This window comes from Brassica oleracea, chromosome C9, assembly GCF_000695525.1.
Source record: "Brassica oleracea var. oleracea cultivar TO1000 chromosome C9, BOL, whole genome shotgun sequence".
NCBI classification, from domain to species: domain Eukaryota; kingdom Viridiplantae; phylum Streptophyta; class Magnoliopsida; order Brassicales; family Brassicaceae; genus Brassica; species Brassica oleracea.
The window spans coordinates 26,007,542-26,018,442 of record NC_027756.1 but is presented as its reverse complement, the minus strand read 5'-3'; the positions used below and the strand labels follow the sequence as shown (position 1 = coordinate 26,018,442).

General features: G+C 32.8%; 1 long non-coding RNA gene across 3 annotated transcripts in view; it reads left to right on the top strand.

Moving 5' to 3' along the window:
- LOC106317255 overlaps nt 1-728 on the top strand; it is an 11,961-nt gene extending 11,233 nt beyond the window's left edge. For all 3 annotated transcript variants that reach the window (XR_001265088.1, XR_001265087.1, XR_001265086.1), the window contains exon 5: nt 524-728. This is a non-coding gene — a long non-coding RNA (uncharacterized LOC106317255). The remainder of the gene's footprint in view (nt 1-523) is intronic.
- Nucleotides 729-10,901: the final 10,173 nt, after the last annotated feature.

Sequence of the window (10,901 nt, the reverse complement as noted above, 5' to 3'; positions counted from 1 at the left end):
ATTCGTTTTCTATATTTGATGCATACTCTAGATCGTATCTCTCAAGATTTTATGGTTTTGATTTCGATATGAATAATTGTAAATATTAGGAAGGTTCAGTCCCCTAATTCGAAATCTAAAGATATTCTGTGGGTATTGCACAAGCAATATGAGTATATGTAATTCTTTAAAGCGTGATTTTAGGAAGAGGAAATCATGGAATGAGCTAAAGAATATACTTGGAATGGATTTGGCATTCTAATTTAATTTTCTGCTTTTAATTGATTATGAAAATTAGGGGATTAGTTGAAAAATAATTATATTTGTAAATAAATATTGTTATAAATTTTTTGAAACATACCATACTAAGTTGTGGTCAAATATATTTTAATTATTTTGTTTGATTAAAGTGTCGACCATTATATATTGCATTTTGGAAAGGAGACAACATATATGTAGGTTTCATGTTGTATGTAAATATAATTTAAATAAGCTTATTATTATTATGAACATTGATTCATCTTGGTTAGTGTTTTCATTTCAGGGCATAGGGTTTGCCAGTAAAAAGAAGATGATGTCGGTGGGGTTTCAATGGTATAGGGTGTTTCATCATGAAGATAGTTTTGATGGACTGAACATTCATTCATGTTTGGATTTTCTTTAAAAAAGCCTAGATTTAATCGTAAATGGGCTTAAAAACGATTTGAATATGTTTTAAAAATCGAAGGCTTGAGATTTGTTTAAAATAACTGTCGACATTTAATTTTTTAAAAGGAAAAAAGGCAATGGCAGAGACTTGTAAATAACTTGAAAAGGTAAGGGCAGAATCCTAGTAGGTATTCTGCTTTAATAGTATAGATTGTAAAATGTGAACTTTTAATACAGAAGTTGGAAGTATTGTACTACACTCTTTAGGAATCTGAAAAATGTTAACTTTTTTTTTTTTGCTCGTATGTTTTCATCTGTATATTTTATGCAAATATGAAAAAAAAATCAAGCTGCATATAACATGTTCGACAAAATGTCAGCAAGAACAAATATATCTACAAATTTATTTGTCTACAACTATCATGTCCACGATTTATTTCATTTATATTTTTCTATCCATAACTAGTGTGTCCACGACTTTTATATCCATATATATAAATGTCAAAATTATAGAAAAAATATATGAAAATGGACGTTGAAATATAGAGAATAAAAAATTACAATACATTTTATCCAATTTATTTAATTTTATATTTCTAAATTCGATAAAAAAATGAATAAAGAAACAAAGGGTGAACTGACAACAATAAAAAAAATATTTAGAAAGTAATTAAACCAAAAATAAAATAGAACAATGATGTTTCTCTTCACATGGGAGAATGGGCATTTGAGTCTAAAACAATCCTTCAGCAGATTGTGTCTTACAACGTAGAGAAAGACAATAAAGTGTCTTATAGAGTAATGCACTCTATATTAATAACCATGGGTACAAGTCAGAGGCGGATCTAGAGATATATTTTATATAGAGCACAAATATATAATTTAATTAAAATAATTAGACAGTTTTATGGTATTATTATAAATTATTATATTTTTACAGTAAATATTTTAACTAATTAAATATTCATTATTTTCCAATTTTTTTTTTTACTAAAGTTAGAACGTTTATCTTTAAAAGATATATATATATATATATATATATATATTAAGTTTTTAATGCATTTTATATGAGATAAAAATAGTAAATTATAAACTCTTAGAAAATATATTAAATCACTGAATAGTTAATCAAATAAAATAATATATTTATTATCGGATTTAATGCTATGTATAAAGCAGAAAATATTTATCTTCTAGAAATAGAAGGAGTACAAAATAAGTAATTGGAAATTCAAAATTGATATTTAATTGATATTTACAGTGCAAAGCTGAATATATTAGACATGTATAACAAATTTAATAAAATTTAAGAGAAAAGAAATGAGAAGAATTAAATATGAAATCAGACCTTTGACAAAGAAAGTGTAATTGCACACGCTAAATTTGACAACAACAAAATAAATAAGATAAAAGATGGGTGATAATTTGGTCAAACGTGAAGTGTGTGGCACCATTGACCTCATTTATGATTTAACCAAATAAGCTTGATTCACATACTCAAAATTATGTTACAAACAAAAATTTATAAAGTTAGTATGGGGCACGTGCCCCACTTTCTATACAATTAGATTCGCCCCTGGTACAAGCATTACATAAAGGAAATTTTAAATATAAAGAAACTAAAAAAGAAAAAAAAAAGAAGAATGAAGCATTATTGGACAATGATACAATCCAACAAAAGAAAAGCCGAAACAAATCGCTAAAACAAATGGAATGCAAGAGTAGACGTACATAATTTGAAAACAAGTGGTATTTTAGTTTTTCTTTGATTCTCTTTCTTATGGTTTTCTTTAAAAATTTCTATTTTATTTTTGTAGGCCTTACATGCTTGAAATTTTTGCTTAAGTTAAAGAATAATGATTGTGATGCAGCTTTCAAAGATGGAAAGACAACAAGAACCAAACACTTTACCGAAGAAAAAGAGTTTCAACAACGTTGATGATACAACTGGGCATCAACAAATCTGTGTGTTATGGTTCGAGTGTTTTTTTAATTACAAAAGAGAATGTTCGAGTCTATTATATACAAATTTAATATTCTAAATAGATGTTTAGTTTCATTATTATTTTCATTATATTAAATCTAAGAAGTTTTATATTTTAAAGAAGACTTATTTACAAAAAAAAAACAAAAAAAGAACTGAATAGACCAAATATAATATTTTTAATTATAGTTCTACATTTTCATGTATATATATTAAATTTCTATAAAAAATTGCTTCTAGATATGTATATTCTCTTTCTTAAAAAGTCATAATAGTCTAGGGCTGGGCAAAAAACCCGGATCCGAAAAACCGAACCGAACCGGATCCGAAAAAGTAGTATCGAACCCGAACCGAAATTGATTAAATATCCGAATGAGTTCAAAATTTTGGTATTTAGAGAACCGAAACCGAACCCGATCCGAACCGAAGTATTTCGAGTACCCGATTATATCCGAAATTGATTTATATACCTATATATATTAATTATTTTTAGATTTAATATATATTAAGAACATCAAAATATATAAGATACTTTTAACTTATCCAAAATACTTATAAATATATACAAATTGTCAAAAGTAACATGTCTAAAATAGCTAAAGTATACTCAAAACACCAACAATACTTATTGATTCTCAATCCAAATATTCAAACCAAACCAATTTATATGTTAATTTTAGGTACTTTGACATATGCTATTCAAATTTATAAGTAATATATTGTTTTGTTTATAGATTTTGAGAAATTTAAATTATATAATGAATTTTAAAAATTTTAAAATAATTTAAATGGGTTATCCGAACCCGAACCGAACCCGCAAAGATCCGAACCGAACCCGAACCAAAATTTAGAAATACCCGAATGAGGCTGAAATCTTTGAACCCGAAAATCCGAAACCCGAATAGATCCGAACCGAACCCGAATGTGTACCCGAACGCCCACCCCTATAATAGTCTTTAAAAGCTTTCAATTCTTTGTTTGAATACATCCACTTTTAATTTTAGAAATCCGTGTGTGATCAATATAATGTTTAATTTTGATAAGAAAACAATAATGAAACAACAACACTATAATTTTATAAGTAAAAGATCATTTAAATTTTTTTAAAAAATTGATCCGTGCGCGAGGTAGTTGCATTCAAACTAATTTTATATATGTTTGTATATATCTTAATTTTAAAACATATAATACTTGCAAACATATATCTATATATCCATTTTAAACAACCAGAAATATTATTTTACCGTTTTCAACTTTTTAGTTTGTATGCAACTATCTCACATGTTATTCATATCTATTTTTGTATAGTATTTAATTACAATTATAATTTATTCCGATTGATAATTACAAAGTTACAGTTTTATCATCAAATAATTTATAGTAAATTATTTCAACCCATGCGTAGCATGGGAGTAATGCTAGTATATTAATAAGCCTTGGTACAAGCATTACATAAAGGAAATTTTAATTATAAAGAAACTAACAATATATGTGAAATTTCTAGATACTCTAAATTTTAAATGTTCCTCTACAAGTAAATGTTTTAACTTTTCAAAGAGTTTGAGGTCTATCAACACTTTCACCTTGTCCTCATGGTGAGACTGGAATTTGCTTCGACAATGCCTCATGTGATTCCCTTGTTTGGTCCTTTGGGGATTGTTTCTTTCTTTGGTGTTGTTGATTTTTCTTTTGATTATTGCACATCATCATGTTTAAGGACACTTGTAATCTGAACAGTTTTGGATCTCCATTCTCAAAGCTGTCTTCACTATTCCATGTCTCTACCAACATTATTTTCAGCTCTTTACCCGAACATTGATGCCCATGATTATCTTTGGCACAACATCAATAACAGATTCCCTTGGCTTTCTTGTTTTCAATTTCTTGGAGAGTCATTGTATGAACAAAAGATGGAGGGACTTGTTGTCTGCAAGCTTTGGAGTTGCATTGTTGATACACCTTTACAAGTGTATTACCGGAAGAAGAAACAAGGGAAAAGGGTGATGGATTCAAAGGAAGTAGAGAACCAAGAGGAAGAGGTGGAAACTTCTAATCAAGTTCAAACAAGCAGAGGAAAGAAAGACTGACTCGTAAAGAGTCTTTGGCAGTTAAAAACTTAGCAATTCATATAAGTGTTTGTAATTGTATTCTTTTATTTTAGTGTTATCCGATCTGTGATCTGAAAATAACAGTGGAGAAGAGAGTCTTGAGCCGATTCTCTAGTAGAGTTTCGTACGAGAAGAATCGATATTGGTAGGTTGAGATTCCTTCTTGAGTTGTTGTCTAAGGTTGTAATCGGAGTTTGTTATTGAGTAACGAAGTTGAGTTTGGATTGGAATTTCAAACTAATTGTCTTCGGTCCACCCCTTTTTTAATAGTTTGGACTCTTTGATGGTTGTTGAAAATACGACAATTCCGGGAAACTCTTCTCAGAGTGAACGACTTGGTTTTTGTTTTCAAGTCTCTGCGCCATCTCTTTCAGTCATGATTAACCAATAGAGAAAAATAGCTTGACCTTCAGTGATTTCTGGTTTCAGACCATTTAAGAAAGCTTCCTTAAAAAATTTTTGTGGTAGTTCACATGATGTGGCTATAACGTTTTCAAATTGTCGACGAGACTCCACTACTAGATTGGTCTGCTTCAGATTCATCAAAGGAGTGTAGGGAGATTCTCTCTGCCCACTCCCAAACAATGATAATAATCGTTCCTTCGAGTCATTCCAAGATAACATTGACTGTTGTGACTCCTCAATTTGAAACCATATCAATGCTTATCTGTTCATGCTGTAGAAGGCGATCTCTTCTTTTTCTTCTTCAGATGAATGATAAAACATAAAATTCCTTTCAGCTTGTAACACCCATCCTTCTCAATTATCGTCGATGAATTCTGAAATATTCACCTTGTGACTTGGAGCCTCCCTTGTCTTGACAGATGTGTTTTCCCTCGTTGTTTGTCTTCCTGATTCTCCAATCATCTCCTTCTCAGATTCTTTACTCATCTCTTCTTCTTCTTCGAAGTCTTGAGCATGATCAATGCCACTTCAGTATTGAGCATATTTATGGCTCACATCACCTCCATCCTTTTAGTCTCAGCCATCTCAGCATGTTCGTTGGAGGATGTATGCTCCTCGTTCCCGAAATTAACCTCCCTTGACTTGGTCCCTTCAGAAACCTTTGGTTCTACAGCTGTCATGTTTCGAGTTGTCACCATGGTTGAATTTTTGTCATCAGCCCTGGTACCAATTCGGTAAACACCCTTAAGAAGCTCTACCAAGATGTTAGTTTATTCATGAATATTAGCAAAACTCTTACTTCCGTAAATTGAAAACCGAAGCACTCCTCGTTTATTAGAGGAAACACTGCTCGGAAGAGAACAGTTCTTAGCTGACTCGAGAGGCTACAACAGAGGAAATTCAAAAGGTTCTCTTCTCAATGCCACAGGATAAGTCCCCAGAGCAAGATGGCTAAAATGTTGAATTTTTAAGGCCGCTTGGGAGATTGTAGGGCATGAATTCATCACAGCAGTAAAGTCTTTCTTTACTATAAGTTTCTTACCGAAAGGTATTAATGCTACTATTTTGGCCCTGATACTAAATAAAATATAAGAACAAGAGATAAAGGATTATCACCCAATCTCTTCTTGTAATGTACTCTACAAAGTGATCTCGAAGATCATCGCCAATCGACTCAAAACTACTCTTCTTGAGTTCATTGCCTTGAATCAATCAGCCTTTGTGAAAGGAAGACTTCCAATTGAAAATCTACTTCTCGCCACTTAACTTTTCAAAGACTACCACAAGGATTCAATATCAGCTAGATGTGCCATAAATTTGACATATCAAACGCTTTTGATACATTGCAGTGGCCTTTCTTGATAAACACATTGAAAGCGATGCAGTTCCCACCTGAGTTCATTCATTGGATAACTATTTGTGTCACAACGGCTTCTTTTTTGGCTCAAGTTAAAGGATAGTTGGCTGGATATTTTAGGAGTAATAGAGGCTTGAGACAGGGATTTGAATTATCTCTTTACTTTCTTTTGTAATCAGTATGAATGTACTATCAAAGTTGTTGCACAAAGCCTGCAATGGAAAGACGATTTGATTATCACCCGAATTGTCAAAACATGAGTCTCAACCATTTAAGCTTTGCGGACGATATTATGGTATTCACGGTTGGGAAAACAAGATCTCTGGATAGTATCGTTGAGGTGTTCGACCATTTTTTTAAGATAGCGTGGTTAAAAATCAGTCTGGAGAAGTCAAAAATCTATTGTGGTGGAGTATCTGAAATGCTAAGAAAGAAATGAAAGATCAGTTCTATTTACAAAAAGGCGAGCTCCCGGTGAGGTTTCTGGGACAGCCACTGCTCACAAAAAGAATGACTGAATCCGACTATAAACCATGTGTGGATCGAATCAGAAGCCGTATAAGTTCTTGGATAGCGAGACACTTGTCTATGGTGGAAGACTACAGCTGATACAATCTCTCATTGTAAGTACCACTTACGTTTGGCTATCTGCTTTTCGGCTTCCACATGTTTGCATAAAAGAGAGAGAACAGATTAGTGCAGCGTTCCTGTGGTTGGTCCCAATACTTAATGCGAGGAAAGAAAAGGTCTCTTGGGAGAGTGTTTGTAGGCCAAAAACAGAAGGAGGTCTAGGTATCAGATCTTTTAAAATAGTGAATGCAGTCTGCTGTCTCCGTCTAATCTGGAGAATATTATCTCAGGTTCCTTCTCTATGGGTCCGATGAATACATACTTATTTGATTCGGGACGAAAACTTCTGATTCATGAAGAGAAGCAAAATAAATGCTCTTGGATGTGGAGGAAACTGCTTAAATACGAAACCAATAGAAAATAGTTAGACTCATGCTTGCTATAGAAAGCCTCACAGAGGAATTCCCGAGCAGCTTAGGTCGGAAAGTGTTTGGGTAAGTTCTTTTGAGTTAACTTTCCTTTCGGGCTTAGTTTTCTGTCCTGGATCCAAATATGAGGTTAGAATTTTTTTTTCTAATTATTGTTGGTCTATCCTAGAGCCCAGGTTTTGTTTAGGAGACCCGAAAACCGATGACCCATAAAGTATCTTTATCTCATTCTGAAAAGCCAAGGTGAGTTGTGGTTGTGCTTGTTATTTTACTTTAAATCAAGTATGAGATATTGTGATGTTGATTTATGTTATGGTTGTTGTTTATTGATTGTTCTTGCTTGATGCAGATATTTTTGGTAGCATGACTAGGTGGCTAGTTAAGTAAATGAACATGATATGTTGTAGCATTGTTAATTAAAATTAGATAATACTACCATACTGAGATGTTGTATTGATAGTTATAAGTAACGATGATGGTCCTGAATATTATTGATTGGTGTGATGGATATGCATGATTGCTTGTTGGTCTAGATGATTAGTATGTGAAATGATTATTATATGCATGGATATTATTATTCGATATTAGATAATACTATTACTATGAATTATGAGTGGTGTGTGGAAAGTGTTGTTATGGTTGTTTGACAACCCATTAGTATGGAAACACGGAGGGACGGGGTTGCAGCTTAGGGCCCGTGCCACACATGACGATGTGCGATTCGAGCGTACTGGTTTTAGAGGCAGCCGGATATTTGTAGACCATCGGTCATTTAGAATTTGCGACTATGATCTGTTTGGGTGTGTTGGGTTAAATGGGATGGGAAATGTCAAATGAGGAAAAAGCCTCTAGGTGGAAAAAGCCTCTCTTCTCTCCTCTCTCCTCTCTCCATATCATCTCCCTCTATCTCCTCCTCTTCCTCTTTGCTTAGAATTACCCTTTTCTTTAGCATCACATCTCCGGTCAGCATTGCATGTTCCCTCTCAGCATCGCCTGTTCCCTCCGAGCATCGCCCGAACTCTCTCCTCTCCTTCAGCATCGCCCATGTCTCTCTCTACTTCTCAGTGTCAGCCACTTCTCCTTTCATCGTGTTCTTGTTCAAATGTCGCCTAAAACGTTCTTTGTTTCACTGTAAACGAAATTGTCCCTGAAATTTTGCGGAAAATCTGAGAAATACTTTATTCCCTTAAAATCTAGCTAAACGTTGAGTCAAAAACAGTTAACTTAAACACCTAATATTTTTTTTGTAAAACACTAATTTTATCGTTTTTTTAAATTAACGACATAAAAGATGCAGTTCAGAGCGAAACAACCATTGCTTTGGGAAAAGTCGTAAACTGTCTGAAACGACCTAAACACACAAAACGGCTCATTTTGGCTAACATGTAAAGAAGCCCAATTTAATGATGGTTTGCCTTACGAGAAAGACGATAAACATAAATGGAAAACTGATAAATAGAAAGAGCGAAAAAAGAGAAACATAGAAGAAAGTGTAAAGAAGATCGACGTGAATATTCAAGAGGATCAAAGTATGACCATTCTAGAGAGAGTATCTAAGCTAGACCTTTGACATTCGAGTAAGGGATCCAGAGATGAAAATATTAAGAATTTATGTTAGCTTTAGAGAATTTAAGGTGTAGGTGGTTAGACTACTGAACTTAAGACTTGGACGTTTTTTCACTGCGTTCTACTATTTTTATTGATGACGAATCTCTGTACAATATTTTGTGTAACTTTTTTAAATCGTTTTTGTCGCAGTCAATAAAACGTCAATGTGGAATATTATATTATTTACTGCTTTTTCATTTTCATGTTTTTGTGATTATAGTAGAGATTCTGGATCTTCGAAAAAAATATGCTTTTCTTATAAATTTTGATTGTGTGAGTTTTGTTATATTAATGGGTCTAATCGAAGTTAGTATTATATTTAGATGGTCAATAGTTGGTTGGTAAAACAATAAACCAAAGGATAAGGGTTACGCAGTTTCTAATTATAATTGTAGGGAGATTTTGAACTTCCATTCTGAGTAGATCTAGGCTTGAAACTTTAATTTCGGAAACATATAGCATGATGGCTTAATTTGGACATGTTATACAATATAGGATGTAAAATAGTTCTTACCTCAACTGTATAAGATAATTTGAGAATATATCTGTGTAATAGTGTTTTCATAATCAATGTATACCGCCAGTAATTTGGGTGACTTGAATTCTCAATCCGAGCAAAGTAGATTGAGTTTAGAAAATAAGGTCTCCGACTAGTTCTGGGCAGAAATACGGAATCGAAGGCCCGAACCAGAATACTGAAACCAAAATCGGACCAAAACTTTCAAATATCCGAATGGTTTCTATATTTTTATATCTGAAATAACTGAACCAGAACCGGAAACGGAACCCAACGAGTATCCGAATATCCGAGGAAACAAGTTTTAATTTTCTGATATAAGGTAAAACGCACCAACCTCACTCGAACCTTGATTGGACACAAAAAGTGAGAATATTGTTACCACCAAACCACATTATTTTTTATGAACTCTTATATTATAAATATATATGATATTTCTATTTTAAATAACAAATTGACGGATATGCAAATGTGTAACTACTAGACCACTTAGATAAACATGTTAACTAATATATTTTGTATTTATATATTTCATTCACATATTAAATGGGTTCCCGAAACCGACCCGGAACCGAAGAATCCGAACCGAAATCTCATAAATACCTATTAGGCATAAGAATGATTTATCTTATATATCCCGGAAAACCGAATAATTCCTACCGAAACCGAACCGAATACCTAGGGCTACCTCAGACCTAGCAAACTTGTTAAAGGTAGGTAGGGACCATAGGGCCTATTTTTACTGATTGAACAATGAACTTCTGAGCTTTGGTACTGATTACAAGTTTATACAAGTAAATAAGTAGAACTGTAGAATGAAGGATACGGAATCAATATAAAGTAAACTGAGCCATCCTTTCAATATAACGAAGAGGTGAGTAACTAAAAAGCTTTAATGTGAATAACCCCATCTCATTTGAATTCTTCTTCAACAGTTTGTGCTTTAACTTCTTCACTTCTTTTTTGTTTTGGTCAAAACTTCTTCACTTCTTTTGTTTCTTATGAATCAACTTGAGTTGACCAAAAAAAAAAAAAATGAATCAACTTGACATCTCCAATTCTATACATATACACATTCCTATATATATCTATATATTATATAAAATATGAATCTAAACATCACTAAGTTAAAGAGAAACACAAAAGCCAAGAACCAGCCCGGTTAAAGATTAGAGAAACACGAAAAAGCCAAACAAGTTTCAAGCAACACATACAGAGAGCAAAGACGCATATGAGGCTAAAACCCATGGTAGAAGCAACTTTGGGGTAGAGAGCTACGACCATTACAAGACCTGGT